We start from the raw sequence: 17502 nt of genomic DNA, 5'->3' as shown, positions 1-17502 counted from the left end.
CACCACACATACAGACCTCCACCACCACACATACAGACCTCCACTACAACACATACAGACCTCCACTACCACACATACAGGCCTCCACTACCACACATACAGGCCTCCACCATCACACATACAGACCTCCACCACACATACAGACCTCCACCACACGTACAGACCTCCACCACCACACATGCAGACCTCCACCACACGTACAGACCTCCACCACCACACATACAGACTTCCACCACACGTACAGACCTCCACCACACATACAGACCTCCACCACCACACATACAGGCCTCCACTACCACACATACAGGCCTCCATTACCACACATACAGGCCTCCACTACCACACATACAGACCTCCACTACCGCACATACAGACCACCACCATACATACAGGCCTCCACCACCACACATACAGACCACCACCACCACACATACAGACCTCCACTACCACACATACAGACCTCCACCAACACACATACAGACCTCCACCATCACACATACAGACCTCCACCACACATACAGACCTCCACCACACGTACAGACCTCCACCACCACACATGCAGACCTCCACCACACGTACAGACCTCCACCACCACACATACAGACTTCCACCACACGTACAGACCTCCACCACACATACAGACCTCCACCACCACACATACAGGCCTCCACTACCACACATACAGGCCTCCATTACCACACATACAGGCCTCCACTACCACACATACAGACCTCCACAACCGCACATACAGACCACCACCATACATACAGGCCTCCACCACCACACATACAGACCACCACCACCACACATACAGACCTCCACTACCACACATACAGGCCTCCACTACCACACATACAGGCCTCCACCACCACACATACAGACCTCCACTACCACACATACAGACCTCCACCACCACACATACAGACCTCCACCAGCACACATACAGGCCTCCACTACCACACATACAGGCCTCCACTACCACACATACAGGCCTCCACTACCACACATACAGACCTCCACTACTGCACATACAGACCACCACCACACATACAGGCCTCCACCACCACACATACAGACCACCACCACCACACATACAGACCTCCACTACCACACATACAGACCTCGACCACCACACATACAGACCTCCACTACCTCACATACAGACCTCCACTACCACACATACAGGCCTCCACTACCACACATACAGGCCTCCACTACCACACATACAGGCCTCCACTACCGCACATACAGACCTCCACCACCACACATACAGACCTCCACTACCTCACATACATACCTCCACCACCACACATACAGACTTCCACCACCACACATACAGACCTCCACCACCACACATACAGACCTCCACTACCACACATACTGACCTCCACTATCACACATACAGGCCTCCACTACCACACATACAGGCCTCCACCACTACCACACATACAGATCCACCACTACCACACATACAGACCTCCACTACCACACATACAGACCTCCACTACCACACATACAGACCTCCACTACCACACATACAGACCTCCACCACCACACATACAGACCTCCACTACCTCACATACATACCTCCACCACCACACATACAGACCTCCACCACCACACATACAGACCTCCACCACCACACATACAGACCTCCACTACAACACATACAGACCTCCACTACCACACATACAGGCCTCCACTACCACACATACAGGCCTCCACTACCACACATACAGACCTCCACAACCACACATACAGACCTCCACTACCACACATACAGACCTCCACAACCACACATACAGACCTCCACTACCACACATACAGGCCTCCACTACCACACATACAGACCCACCACCACACATACAGACCTCCACCACCACACATACAGACCTCCACCACCACACATACAGACCTCCACTACCACACATACAGACCTCCACCACCACACATACAGACCTCCACCACCACACATACAGACCTCCACCACCACACATACAGACCTCCACCACCACACATAAAGACCTCCACAACCACACATACAGACCTCCACTACCACACATACAGACCCACCACTACCAAACATACAGACCCACCACTACCACACATACAGGCCTTCACTACCACACATACAGACCACCACTACAACACATACACACCCATCACTACCACACATACAGACCTCCACTACAACACATACAGACCCACCACTACCACACATACAGGCCTCCACTACCGCACATACAGACCTCCACTACCACACATACAGACCCACCACCACACATACAGACCCACCACCACCACACATACAGGCCTCCACTATCACACATACAGACCTCCACTACCACACATACAGGCCTCCACTACCACACATACAGGCCTCCACCACCACACATACAGACCCACCACCCACCACACATTCAGACCCACCACCAACACACATACAGACCTCCACTACCAAACATACAGACCTCCACTACCACACATACAGACCTCCACTACCACACATACAGACCTCCACTACCACACATACAGACCTCCACTACATACATACAGACCTCCACTACCACACATACAGACCTCCACTACCACACATACAGACCTCCACCACCACACATACAGACCTCCACCTCCACACATACAGACATCCACCACCACACATACAGACCCACCACCACCACACATACAGGCTTCCACTATAACACATACAGGCCTCCACTACCACACATACAGACGTCCACCACCACACATGCAGACCTCCCCCACCACACATACAGCCCTCCACCACCACACATACAGACCCACCACCACCACACATACAGGCCTCCACTACAACACATACAGGCCTCCAATACAACACATACAGACCTCCACTACCACACATACAGACCTCCACTACCACACATACAGACCTCCACTACCACACATACAGACGTCCACTACCACACATACAGACCTCCACTACCACACATACAGGCCTCCACTACCACACATACAGACCTCCACCACCACACATACAGGCTCCACCACCACACATACAGACCTCCACTACCACACATACAGACCTCCACCACCACACATACAGATCTCTACTACCACACACAGATACCCACCACCACCACACATACAGGCCTCCACTACCACACATACAGACCACCACCACCACACATACAGACCTCCACCACCACACATACAGGCCTCCACCACCACACATACAGACCTCCACTACCTCACAGAGATACCCACCACCACCACACATACAGGCTTCCACTACCACCACACATACAGGCTTCAACTACCACACATACAGGCCTCCACTACCACACATACAGGCCTCCACCACCACACATACAGGCCTCCACTACCACACATACAGACCTTCACTACCACACATACAGACACACCACCACCATACATACAGCCCTCCACTACCACACATACAGGCCTCCACTACCACACATACAGACCTCCACCACCACACATACAGGCCTCCACTACCACACATACAGTCCTCCACTACCACACATACAGACCCACCACCACCACACATACAGCCCTCCACTACCACACATACAGCCCTCCACCACCACACATACAGACCCACCACTACCACACATACAGGCCTCCACTACCACACATACAGGCCTCCACTACCACATATACAGGCCTCCACTACCACACATGCAGACCACCACTAACACACATCCAGACCTCCACCACCACACATACAGCCCTCCACTACCACACATACAGAGAAACCACTACCACACATACAGGCCTCCACTACCACACATAGAGACCACCACTACCACACATACAGTACAGACCACCACTAACACACATATAGACCTCCACCACCACACATACAACCCTCCACTACCACACATACAGACCCACCACTACCACACATACAGGCCTCCACTACCACACATACAGACCACCACTACCACACATACAGACCTCCACTACCACACATACAGATCTCCACTACCACACATACAGACCTCCACTACCACACTTACAGACCCACCACCACACATATAGCCCTCCACTACCACACATACAGACCTCCACTACCACACATACAGGCCTCCACTACCACACATACAGACCACCACCACCACACATACAGACCTCCACTACCACACATACAGACCTCCACCACCACACATACAGCCCTCAAATACCACACATACAGACCTCCACTACCACACATACAGACCTCCACCACCACACATATAGACCACCACTACCACACATACAGACCACCACTACCACACATACAGACCTCCACCACCACACATACAGCCCTCCACCACCACACATACAGACCTCCACCACCACACATACAGCCCTCCACTACCACACATACAGACCTCAACCACCACACATACAGCGCTCCACCACCACACATACAGACCTCCACTACCACACATACAGACCTCCACTTCCACACATACAGACCTCCACCACCACACATACAGACCCACCACTACCACACATACAGACCACCACCACCACACATACAGCCCTCCACTACCAAACATACAGACCTCCACCACCACACATACAGACCCACCACTACACATACAGACATCCACTACCACACATACAGACCTCCACTACAACACATACAGACCCACCACTACCACACATACAGGCCTCCACTACCGCACATACAGACCTCCACTACCACACATACAGACCCACCACCACACATACAGACCCACCACCACCACACATACAGGCCTCCACTACCACACATACAGACCTCCACTACCACACATACAGGCCTCCACTACCACACATACAGGCCTCCACCACCACACATACAGACCCACCACCCACCACACATTCAGACCCACCACCAACACACATACAGACCTCCACTACCAAACATACAGACCTCCACTACCACACATACAGACCTCCACTACCACACATACAGACCTCCACTACCACACATACAGACCTCCACTACATACATACAGACCTCCACTACCACACATACAGACCTCCACTACCACACATACAGACCTCCACCACCACACATACAGACCTCCACCTCCACACATACAGACATCCACCACCACACATACAGACCCACCACCACCACACATACAGGCTTCCACTATAACACATACAGGCCTCCACTACCACACATACAGACGTCCACCACCACACATGCAGACCTCCCCCACCACACATACAGCCCTCCACCACCACACATACAGACCCACCACCACCACACATACAGGCCTCCACTACAACACATACAGGCCTCCAATACAACACATACAGACCTCCACTACCACACATACAGACCTCCACTACCACACATACAGACCTCCACTACCACACATACAGACCTCCACTACCACACATACAGACCTCCACTACCACACATACAGGCCTCCACTACCACACATACAGACCTCCACCACCACACATACAGCCCTCAAATACCACACATACAGACCTCCACTACCACACATACAGACCTCCACCACCACACATATAGACCACCACTACCACACATACAGACCACCACTACCACACATACAGACCTCCACCACCACACATACAGCCCTCCACCACCACACATACAGACCTCCACCACCACACATACAGCCCTCCACTACCACACATACAGACCTCAACCACCACACATACAGCGCTCCACCACCACACATACAGACCTCCACTACCACACATACAGACCTCCACTTCCACACATACAGACCTCCACCACCACACATACAGACCCACCACTACCACACATACAGACCACCACCACCACACATACAGCCCTCCACTACCAAACATACAGACCTCCACCACCACACATACAGACCCACCACTACACATACAGACATCCACTACCACACATACAGACCTCCACTACAACACATACAGACCCACCACTACCACACATACAGGCCTCCACTACCGCACATACAGACCTCCACTACCACACATACAGACCCACCACCACACATACAGACCCACCACCACCACACATACAGGCCTCCACTACCACACATACAGACCTCCACTACCACACATACAGGCCTCCACTACCACACATACAGGCCTCCACCACCACACATACAGACCCACCACCCACCACACATTCAGACCCACCACCAACACACATACAGACCTCCACTACCAAACATACAGACCTCCACTACCACACATACAGACCTCCACTACCACACATACAGACCTCCACTACCACACATACAGACCTCCACTACATACATACAGACCTCCACTACCACACATACAGACCTCCACTACCACACATACAGACCTCCACTACCACACATACAGACCTCCACTACCACACATACAGGCCTCCACTACCACACATACAGACCTCCACCACCACACATACAGGCTCCACCACCACACATACAGACCTCCACTACCACACATACAGACCTCCACCACCACACATACAGATCTCTACTACCACACACAGATACCCACCACCACCACACATACAGGCCTCCACTACCACACATACAGACCACCACCACCACACATACAGACCTCCACCACCACACATACAGGCCTCCACCACCACACATACAGACCTCCACTACCTCACAGAGATACCCACCACCACCACACATACAGGCTTCCACTACCACCACACATACAGGCTTCCACTACCACCACACATACAGGCTTCAACTACCACACATACAGGCCTCCACTACCACACATACAGGCCTCCACCACCACACATACAGGCCTCCACTACCACACATACAGACCTTCACTACCACACATACAGACACACCACCACCATACATACAGCCCTCCACTACCACACATACAGGCCTCCACTACCACACATACAGACCTCCACCACCACACATACAGGCCTCCACTACCACACATACAGTCCTCCACTACCACACATGTGGGAAATTTTTACCCACCATATCTAATAATCATCTAAGAAATGTATAATTTCTATATCATATCTAAATCATATCAAAATCATATCTAAATCGTATCAAAATCATATTAGAATCATTAAAGATTCATTTTATAGCTTGATCCTGGATGACAATGGCACCATGAACACGTACGCAACAGGGGCCCTTTTGATGCCTACGTGACTTTGTACATGATTTCTCAAGGATCCAGAAGCTTCTAGAAGGACTTCTTAATTAAAAAACTATTGGAACATTGATTCAACATCCGGTAGGATTAAAAATCGAATCCTTAATAAGAATCAGTGGTACTTTCAAATACTACTTATAATCTTTAAATCTTATATCTAATTATATTATAATCACATCTTATCTTAATCATAAGTCTAGACTGTAAAAATAATCAATCAATATTCATTGAAAGTTACCTCTGAAGGGAGAGGGAGGAGCATCTCGGGGGGCGAGAAGCGCCCACGACAAAGCCCGGGGCACTCCGCGTTTGTTTACAAATGAGTGAACAAGTGACTGATCCTTAGCGAACATTACCAGCTCAAGGACACCTTATCTAACATTTTTATCGCCAGTGAATACTCTCTAGAACTGGGGGAGTACCTGGACAATATCTACAAGGAAAATCCTAGAACATTCACATAAAATAGAGTGTATAGTGGAGATCACGGTGACACGGTTTCCTCCACCTTCATTCTTTATCTTTATCATATCATTCTTCTGCAAAGCAGTTAAAGAAAAATCACGTAGCAACGCTACCAGATCATCATACAGCAACGCTGTAGCAAAATATCGTGCCTAAACTCGACAAGAGAGTTAATCAGTCTGGCAAACTTGTCAGACAGGCACCCCGACTGGCAGAGAAGTATATTGAGGGTTATTTGGTGTATGATTGGCCAATTGTATGCTTGTGTAACTTTAATATCCTATAAATCTGTCTGTTGGTTAAAAAGCGAGGCAAAGCCTCATTCATCGGTACGTTTATTAAAATTGTAGTGTAGCTGTGAATCTTATCCAAGCACTGAACCTCATGAGTGTCCATTCTGTCAGAAAAGAATTCAGCCTCAATAAGTAAAAACCTCACAAGTGTCCACAGTCTTGGAAGAGATTCAGTCAAGCTAACTGTATAAAGTGAATATGTCTGCATATATATTTGAATATATAAATTAAGTTATCAATAGCTTGCTTAGTTAATTTTTAAGTTATCATATAAGTTCATTTAATTGAATATAATTTCTAGTACTAAGTTAATAGTATTAAGACTACATTTAAGGTCATTTATTATACTTTTACAATTTAATTTGTTGTTTATAGTATAAGTACATATTGGCTGTTAAGTTATGGTGCTAGGTTAGACTATGTATGTTTAAATCCCTGATTTAAACAGAGCCAGTGTTCAGTCAGATAACTGAATTTATCAAATCTTATCCTTGTATAAAATACAAGCTGATGTGAGATCCCTGTCTACAGGTGGATTGGAACTTCTATCAACAAGTCATTCACCCCACCTGTCCCTTACAGCCCACAGTTTGTCATTAGGAAAAGAGGATCTAGGATTTACAACCCTAGCTAGAGATTTTAGTTGAATTAATTTGCAGACAGTAATTTTTTAATTTAGTTCAGTACAAGTCCCTGGTAGTCTCCTCTTATATCAATCCCAGCAGGTTTTTCCCACATTAATGGTCCTTCGAACCTAGATATTATTGGTCCTTTATACCTAGATATTTATGATCATTCGTTTACCGAATATTTCAATGCCAAATACATAAGAAACTTCTTGATTTTGCATTGGAATAATTTTTACATATTCGAGCCTAACCTAGCTATCAGCCAATATTTATCATAGCTATATATCTAAGTAAACAAATAGTTTGCAGTGGCTTAAGCCACCATATCCATTAACTAGTAAGCATTCATAACAAACTGATACTGTTTTGTGTTAAGAAACAACAGTACTTAAGTATATCAGTGTCACAGACACAACTGCATCTTAATCATAAATATCAATTATCTACCTCATTGTGGTAACATTACATATATATTTAAGTGTATTATCTTGCATTATCTCTAATCTACTGATTTTCAGAGCTGCTCATTACATAATATTCTTTAAAAAAGTGTTATCATCACTGTAAGAGCATTCATTACAATCTAACATAATCAACTATATCATACCCTATTCCAGGTAAAACCAGTAGACATTCTACTGTATTTTATCTAACAATTATTATGGTAACAGATTTTGTAATAACTTTGCAAAAATAGTGCCATTTACTATTTTTAAAAAATTATTACAAGATTTACCAACTTGGTGCATTCGTGCATTCGGGTCACAAATCAAATTATTACAATACTTTTGATAATTGAACACCTGCTACAACCAGATTCCAGGGAGGAAATGAAGGACGATCTTTGGAATCATTACCTAAGTAGACAGGAAAGCTCATTTATCAAAATACATTAACATCAAACATATTTATCAGAAAAAAGAGAAAAATCTCGGAATCTCCGAAACTCGGAAAAGGTCAAAATGGCTAACAGTATTCCACCAGCAGCTGAAACAGGAAATAGGAGGACACTTAATGGTCTGCAAGATCACCTAACTCAACTGATTGACAAATGTCAAAAGTTGGCTAGACAACCATCTCCTGATTTAATAATTCTGAATACCAGAGTAAAAGCAGCTGTGGATAAGTATGAACAAATCAAACGCCATGCGGAGATTTATCTAACAGAAATGGCTAATGCAGATTTAACCCGAAGGGAACTTCAGGAAATTGTCGTTGAAATGACAATGTATGAAGATAAAATCCAAGATCAACTTGATCCTTTAATCAAACAAATATCTCAAGCAGGAACCCAATCCAATGTGAGCTCATCCACTCAACAGAGCAATGCAACTATCACACATATAGCCGCAGAGCTCCCAAAGGTACAATTACCATATTTTGAGGGCAAGGATGAAGACGATTGGGATACCTTCTGGAGACACTTTGATTCTATAATAAACTCCAAGCCCTCTCTCAAAAAGGCGACAAAGTTTCAATATTTGCAAGGCCAGTTACGGGGAGAGGCAAGGCAGGTCATTGCTAATTTGTCATTAACAGATGATGATTACGACCATGCCTTACAGTTGTTACAAGATAACTACAGTGATAAGGAGACTGCAATTGCACGTCTCTCATACAAATTATTGGATTTACCCTCTCCAAATAAAAGTTATGAGTCACTACAATCATTTCGATTGTCTATAGAATCAATCATCAAAGCCCTCAGTACAAAAGTACCTGTAGGTGATGCAGAGTGGCTTATAAAGTTAATCATTCAAAGGAAACTTCCAAATGAGGTCATAGACAGCCTATGCACTCATTATAACACCAATATCTTATCACAAAGCCAAATCATTGATGGACTTCGAGCTTACGTACAAAGATTACGAAGCCGAGGAAAACTTAGATCTCAAGAAAAAATCCCCAAAGGTGAATCCACGGACAAAAGCAAAAATGTCCAGAATGGCAGTCAAAAATCAAGACAACAAAACTCCTCTTCTGCAAAGTGGAAACAGAATAATGTTGGCTCTTATGCTATATCCCCCACAGTTAACAGAACTGTAGGAAACCAAGCTCCTAAGACAGATAAGACAAAAGGAGCTACAAGTGCCCCAAAATGTTTATTCTGTCAAGAAGCACATACCATTTATCAATGCACAGTTTATGTAGGCCGTGCCAGTCGAATCGATCGACTGAAATCTCTGAACAGGTGCATCCGTTGTCTACGGAAGCACGATACAAGTGAGTGTATCACTCAATTGCAGAACTGCCAATATTGTCATAAAAGTGTACATCACACAGCACTCTGTGGTGATATTAACACTCAATCCAGATCACAGACTTCCAATAATCAACCTGCATCTCAGGCAAAGCCCAAAGATGATAATACCACAACAGCCGTACAATTCTGTACAGTAATGAGCAATGTCAACGACTTGGATACAGAAATTGTTACAGCAGCCATATTGCCTACTGCACAGCTAGAATTATGCAATCAAGGAATTTGTATTGCAACTAGAGGCTTTTTTGATCAAGGGTCACAGAAAACCTTTATCAGTAAAAAGATGGCAGAAGATTTACAACTTAAATCTTCAAAGCAAGTATCTACATCCATATCAGGGTTTTTTACTAATTCTGGTCGTAGAACCTTTCCAGTAGTAAAACTCAATGTCTGTCTAGGTACATCCCAAAGGACAGTAGAAGCCATAGTAGTTGATAAAATTCCTACTGAAATGGAAGTGACTGGTCTGACAGCAACTATTAAATTCCTAAAAGAAAAAGGAATACAATTAGCAGATCCTCTGCTTGATTCTGACTACATAGGAGATATCGGAATCCTGATTGGAGCTGACTACTATCATCGATTCATTCTGGGATCAGAAGAATCTATGGGTATGAATATACTCAAATCAGCAGGAGGCATATTGATGACAGGACCTATACTAGATCTTGAACCTTCAACTCCTGAAAAATCACATCATACAGAAACTGTAATAGTGGCATGACTAGGCAAAGAACAGTCACCACTTAAAATCCCCCACATGATTGATGATGGATTAGAATCTGTACCTCAGTTGTGGGAACTTGATGCCATAGGAATAATTCCTGAACAACCAAGTCCTGATGATGTCTGTGCATATAATCAATACTTAGAAACTGTGCAGTACTGTGATGGACAGTACTGGGTAAGGCTACCATGGAAAATAAACCATAAAACCTTACCTACCAATTATCACATGGCTTATAGTCAATTTAAATCGCAACTAGCAAAGCTAAGGAAAAGGCCTGAGCATTTAAAACTCTATCATGAGATTATTGCTCAACAATTAAAGAATAAATTCATCGAAGTCGTGAAACATGACAATACGCAAACAGGCCATTTTTTACCTCACATGGCTGTAATGAGAGAATCAAAAACAACTCCTTTACGGATAGTTTTTAATTGTAGCTCTAAATCTGGGCCCCAAGGAACCAGTCTAAATGATTGTTTGCAAACAGGTCCAAGTCTAACTCAGAAATTGTATGACATACTGTTGAAGTTTAGACTTAACAAATATGCGTATTCAGCAGATATAAGTAAGGCCTTTCTAAGAGTTGGCTTACAAGAAGAAGATAGAGACTTCACTAAGTTTCTATGGGTAGAGAACCCAGAAGATGTCAATAGTCCTGTAGTGACTTTCAGATTCTCTTCAGTTCTTTTCGGCGCGACAAGCAGTCCATTTCTATTGCAAGCAACTCTAGATACTCATCTGAAGAAATCATCAAGTCCCTGTAAGACTGAAATCAGTCAAAATCTATATGTAGATAATTTTCAAGGGACAGTTAACAGTACTACTGAACTGTTACAATTATATCAAGAGGCCAACAAGGAGCTACAAGGTGCCAACATGCCACTACAATCTTGGGCCTCTAATAATGCAACATTGAATAATCAAATAGCAAGAGATTACCCTGAATATCACGTACCAGAATCACAAAAGGTGTTAGGTATGGATTGGGATTTAATCTCGGACACAATATCGATCAAATCTGTGCCAGTAAATTACAACATCACTACAAAAAGGGATTTGCTATCACAAGTTAGCAAAGTATTCGACCCACTTGGTCTACTAAATCCTTTGACTATCAAGTGGCGTTTATTGGTGCAACAAGCATGGAAAGCTAAGGTTGGTTGGGATGATCCACTACCAATCCAGTTACAAAAAGCTTGGATGGAAGTGGCTCAAGAACAAACTTTAGTTGAAAAGATAATCTTTCCGAGACACATAGTCGAGGAAAATGAAGAAGTATCACTACATGTATTCGCAGACTCGTCAGCCAAAGCTTTTGGAGCTTGTGCTTACTTAGTGACTTCTAATCAATCATATCTTATCACCTCTAAGGCCAGAGTCGCTCCATTAAAAAAGAGGACTTTGCCTCAGATGGAACTAACAGCACTGCTAACTGGAACACGCTTAGCAGTGCATATCAAACAAGTCTTGTCTACCATGAACATCAAAGATGTCATTATATGGTCTGACAATGAAGCTGTCTTACAATGGGTACGAAACGACAACTGTCCAACTCCATATGTAAAAAATCGCGTCTCGGAAATTAAAGAAATTTCCGCAGGCTTTCAATTGTTGCATGTACCAACAAAGGATAATCCAGCTGATCTCTTATCAAGAGGTATGACATTTAAACAGTTTGCAAAGGCAGATATTTGGTTTCATGGGCCTCGATGGTTAGTGAATGGTAGTTGGCCTGAACAAAAGCCACACGTCATTACGACACAAACCATAACTACCACCAGGCAGCAAGCTCAAATATCAGTCTTGGATTGTACTCGTTACTCCTCGCTCATCAAATTAATCAATGTAACACAGAACGTGTTTCATTATCTCAGGAAAAAAGGTATAAAATACACTTTTCCAGATGCACTTCTCTATTGGGTAAGACAAGCCCAGAGAGAAACTTATGGGAATAACTATGAAAATCTTCCTCATAAGTTAAAACACAATCTCGGTCTGTGGATAGACCAAGAAAATCACAACATTCTGCGTTGTGGAGGGAGACTTAAACACGCAGATATCAATCTAGATACCGTGCATCCATGGCTTTTACCAAAAAATCATTGGATCACAAGGTTGATTGTGTTGCATACACATCAACAAATCATCAAACATGGAGGAGTGTTAGACACACTCACACAAATCAGACAGCAGTACTGGATTCCTCAGGGAAGACAGTCAGTCAAATCAATCTTGAAGAATTGCATGATATGCCGAAGGTACGATGCAAGAACTTGCTCTTATCCAGGGCCACCACCCCTGCCAAAGGAACGAGTGGTCCATCTACAACCTTTCGAAACGACAGGAGTAGATTATACAGGAGCAATATATCTAACAGGGACTGCAGATAAGCAACCTATCAAGGCATACATCTGTCTGTTCACCTGTGCTACCACCAGGGCAGTACATCTAGAGGTAACACCCGATATGACTGCTCAATCATTTATTCAAGCTTTCTGCAGATTCGCAGCACGCCGATCATGCCCTAAGCTGATGATTTCAGATAACGGAGCAAACTTGGTAGCTGGAGAAGCATGTCTACGGGAAATCTGTTCCCATCCTGCAGTTACTTCCACACTGGAACAGCGTCATTGCAGATGGAAATTTATCCCTCCGAGAGCCCCATGGCACGGAGGATTTTATGAACGGTTAATAGGAACTGTAAAAAGATCCTTGAGAAAATCTCTACACCATCAGAAAATCAATCTTCTAGAACTCCAGACAGTAATCACGGAAATAGAATCAAGGGTGAATAACCGGCCGTTGACTTACTTGTCTGAGGATCCTACTCAACATGAGCCATTAAGTCCTGCCCACCTAATGTATGGAAGACTTCTGACTCCAGTACCATCTCTAGTGGATGATGAGATCAGAGATCCCTCATATGTGGGTCAGAGCGAGTTGGTTCAGGGGTATAAACATCTGTCCAGCATAATCCAAAAATGGAATGATATTTGGACAAAAGAATATCTTACATCTCTACGAGAACATCACTATGGGGCCAATGTCCCCCATAATATAGCTAATCTCCAACCTGGCGATATTGTCTTGGTAGACAGTGATGGCCCTAGGGCTGACTGGCCATTAGGTAAAGTTGTCTCAGTCCATCCAGATAGTCAGGGGATTTTGAGAATAGTCAAAATCCTGTCCAAAGGAACAACTTCCCTGAAGACATTGGACAAACTCATCCACATGGAATCAGTGAGCCAGCTGCAGTTAGATCCTGAGAGACCTCAAGACACTCTAACTCCACAAGACCCACAGACTCCTAACAGACACAATCGTCCACAACGGACAGCAGCACAAAAGTGCAAGCAAAATTTGCACTTGTATTATCAATCCAATGGAGAGTAAATAAATACATATGGTTACTATTGTCCTAAGTATTGGACTCTTGTGCCAGTTCTCTCCCTCTGGAAGATGTGGGAAATTTTTACCCACCATATCTAATAATCATCTAAGAAATGTATAATTTCTATATCATATCTAAATCATATCAAAATCATATCTAAATCGTATCAAAATCATATTAGAATCATTAAAGATTCATTTTATAGCTTGATCCTGGATGACAATGGCACCATGAACACGTACGCAACAGGGGCCCTTTTGATGCCTACGTGACTTTGTACATGATTTCTCAAGGATCCAGAAGCTTCTAGAAGGACTTCTTAATTAAAAAACTATTGGAACATTGATTCAACATCCGGTAGGATTAAAAATCGAATCCTTAATAAGAATCAGTGGTACTTTCAAATACTACTTATAATCTTTAAATCTTATATCTAATTATATTATAATCACATCTTATCTTAATCATAAGTCTAGACTGTAAAAATAATCAATCAATATTCATTGAAAGTTACCTCTGAAGGGAGAGGGAGGAGCATCTCGGGGGGCGAGAAGCGCCCACGACAAAGCCCGGGGCATTCCGCGTTTGTTTACAAATGAGTGAACAAGTGACTGATCCTTAGCGAACATTACCAGCTCAAGGACACCTTATCTAACATTTTTATCGCCAGTGAATACTCTCTAGAACTGGGGGAGTACCTGGACAATATCTACAAGGAAAATCCTAGAACATTCACATAAAATAGAGTGTATAGTGGAGATCACGGTGACACGGTTTCCTCCACCTTCATTCTTTATCTTTATCATATCATTCTTCTGCAAAGCAGTTAAAGAAAAATCACGTAGCAACGCTACCAGATCATCATACAGCAACGCTGTAGCAAAATATCGTGCCTAAACTCGACAAGAGAGTTAATCAGTCTGGCAAACTTGTCAGACAGGCACCCCGACTGGCAGAGAAGTATATTGAGGGTTATTTGGTGTATGATTGGCCAATTGTATGCTTGTGTAACTTTAATATCCTATAAATCTGTCTGTTGGTTAAAAAGCGAGGCAAAGCCTCATTCATCGATACGTTTATTAAAATTGTAGTGTAGCTGTGAATCTTATCCAAGCACTGAACCTCATGAGTGTCCATTCTGTCAGAAAAGAATTCAGCCTCAATAAGTAAAAACCTCACAAGTGTCCACAGTCTTGGAAGAGATTCAGTCAAGCTAACTGTATAAAGTGAATATGTCTGCATATATATTTGAATATATAAATTAAGTTATCAATAGCTTGCTTAGTTAATTTTTAAGTTATCATATAAGTTCATTTAATTGAATATAATTTCTAGTACTAAGTTAATAGTATTAAGACTACATTTAAGGTCATTTATTATACTTTTACAATTTAATTTGTTGTTTATAGTATAAGTACATATTGGCTGTTAAGTTATGGTGCTAGGTTAGACTATGTATGTTTAAATCCCTGATTTAAACAGAGCCAGTGTTCAGTCAGATAACTGAATTTATCAAATCTTATCCTTGTATAAAATACAAGCTGATGTGAGATCCCTGTCTACAGGTGGATTGGAACTTCTATCAACAAGTCATTCACCCCACCTGTCCCTTACAGCCCACAGTTTGTCATTAGGAAAAGAGGATCTAGGATTTACAACCCTAGCTAGAGATTTTAGTTGAATTAATTTGCAGACAGTAATTTTTTAATTTAGTTCAGTACAAGTCCCTGGTAGTCTCCTCTTATATCAATCCCAGCAGGTTTTTCCCACAACACATACAGACCCACCACCACCACACATACAGCCCTCCACTACCACACATACAGCCCTCCACCACCACACATACAGACCCACCACTACCACACATACAGGCCTCCACTACCACACATACAGGCCTCCACTACCACATATACAGGCCTCCACTACCACACATGCAGACCACCACTAACACACATCCAGACCTCCACCACCACACATACAGCCCTCCACTACCACACATACAGAGAAACCACTACCACACATACAGGCCTCCACTACCACACATAGAGACCACCACTACCACACATACAGACCACCACTAACACACATATAGACCTCCACCACCACACATACAACCCTCCACTACCACACATACAGACCCACCACTACCACACATACAGGCCTCCACTACCACACATACAGACCACCACTACCACACATACAGACCTCCACTACCACACATACAGATCTCCACTACCACACATACAGACCTCCACTACCACACTTACAGACCCACCACCACACATATAGCCCTCCACTACCACACATACAGACCTCCACTACCACACATACAGGCCTCCACTACCACACATACAGACCACCACCACCACACATACAGACCTCCACTACCACACATACAGACCTCCACCACCACACATACAGCCCTCAAATACCACACATACAGACCTCCACTACCACACATACAGACCTCCACCACCACACATATAGACCACCACTACCACACATACAGACCACCACTACCACACATACAGACCTCCACCACCACACATACAGCCCTCCACCACCACACATACAGACCTCCACCACCACAC

Source organism: Procambarus clarkii, unplaced genomic scaffold (genome assembly GCF_040958095.1).
Source record: "Procambarus clarkii isolate CNS0578487 unplaced genomic scaffold, FALCON_Pclarkii_2.0 HiC_scaffold_117, whole genome shotgun sequence".
Classification (NCBI taxonomy): domain Eukaryota; kingdom Metazoa; phylum Arthropoda; class Malacostraca; order Decapoda; family Cambaridae; genus Procambarus; species Procambarus clarkii.
The sequence above is the reverse complement of the archived record's forward strand: the minus strand, read 5'-3'. Positions refer to the sequence as shown.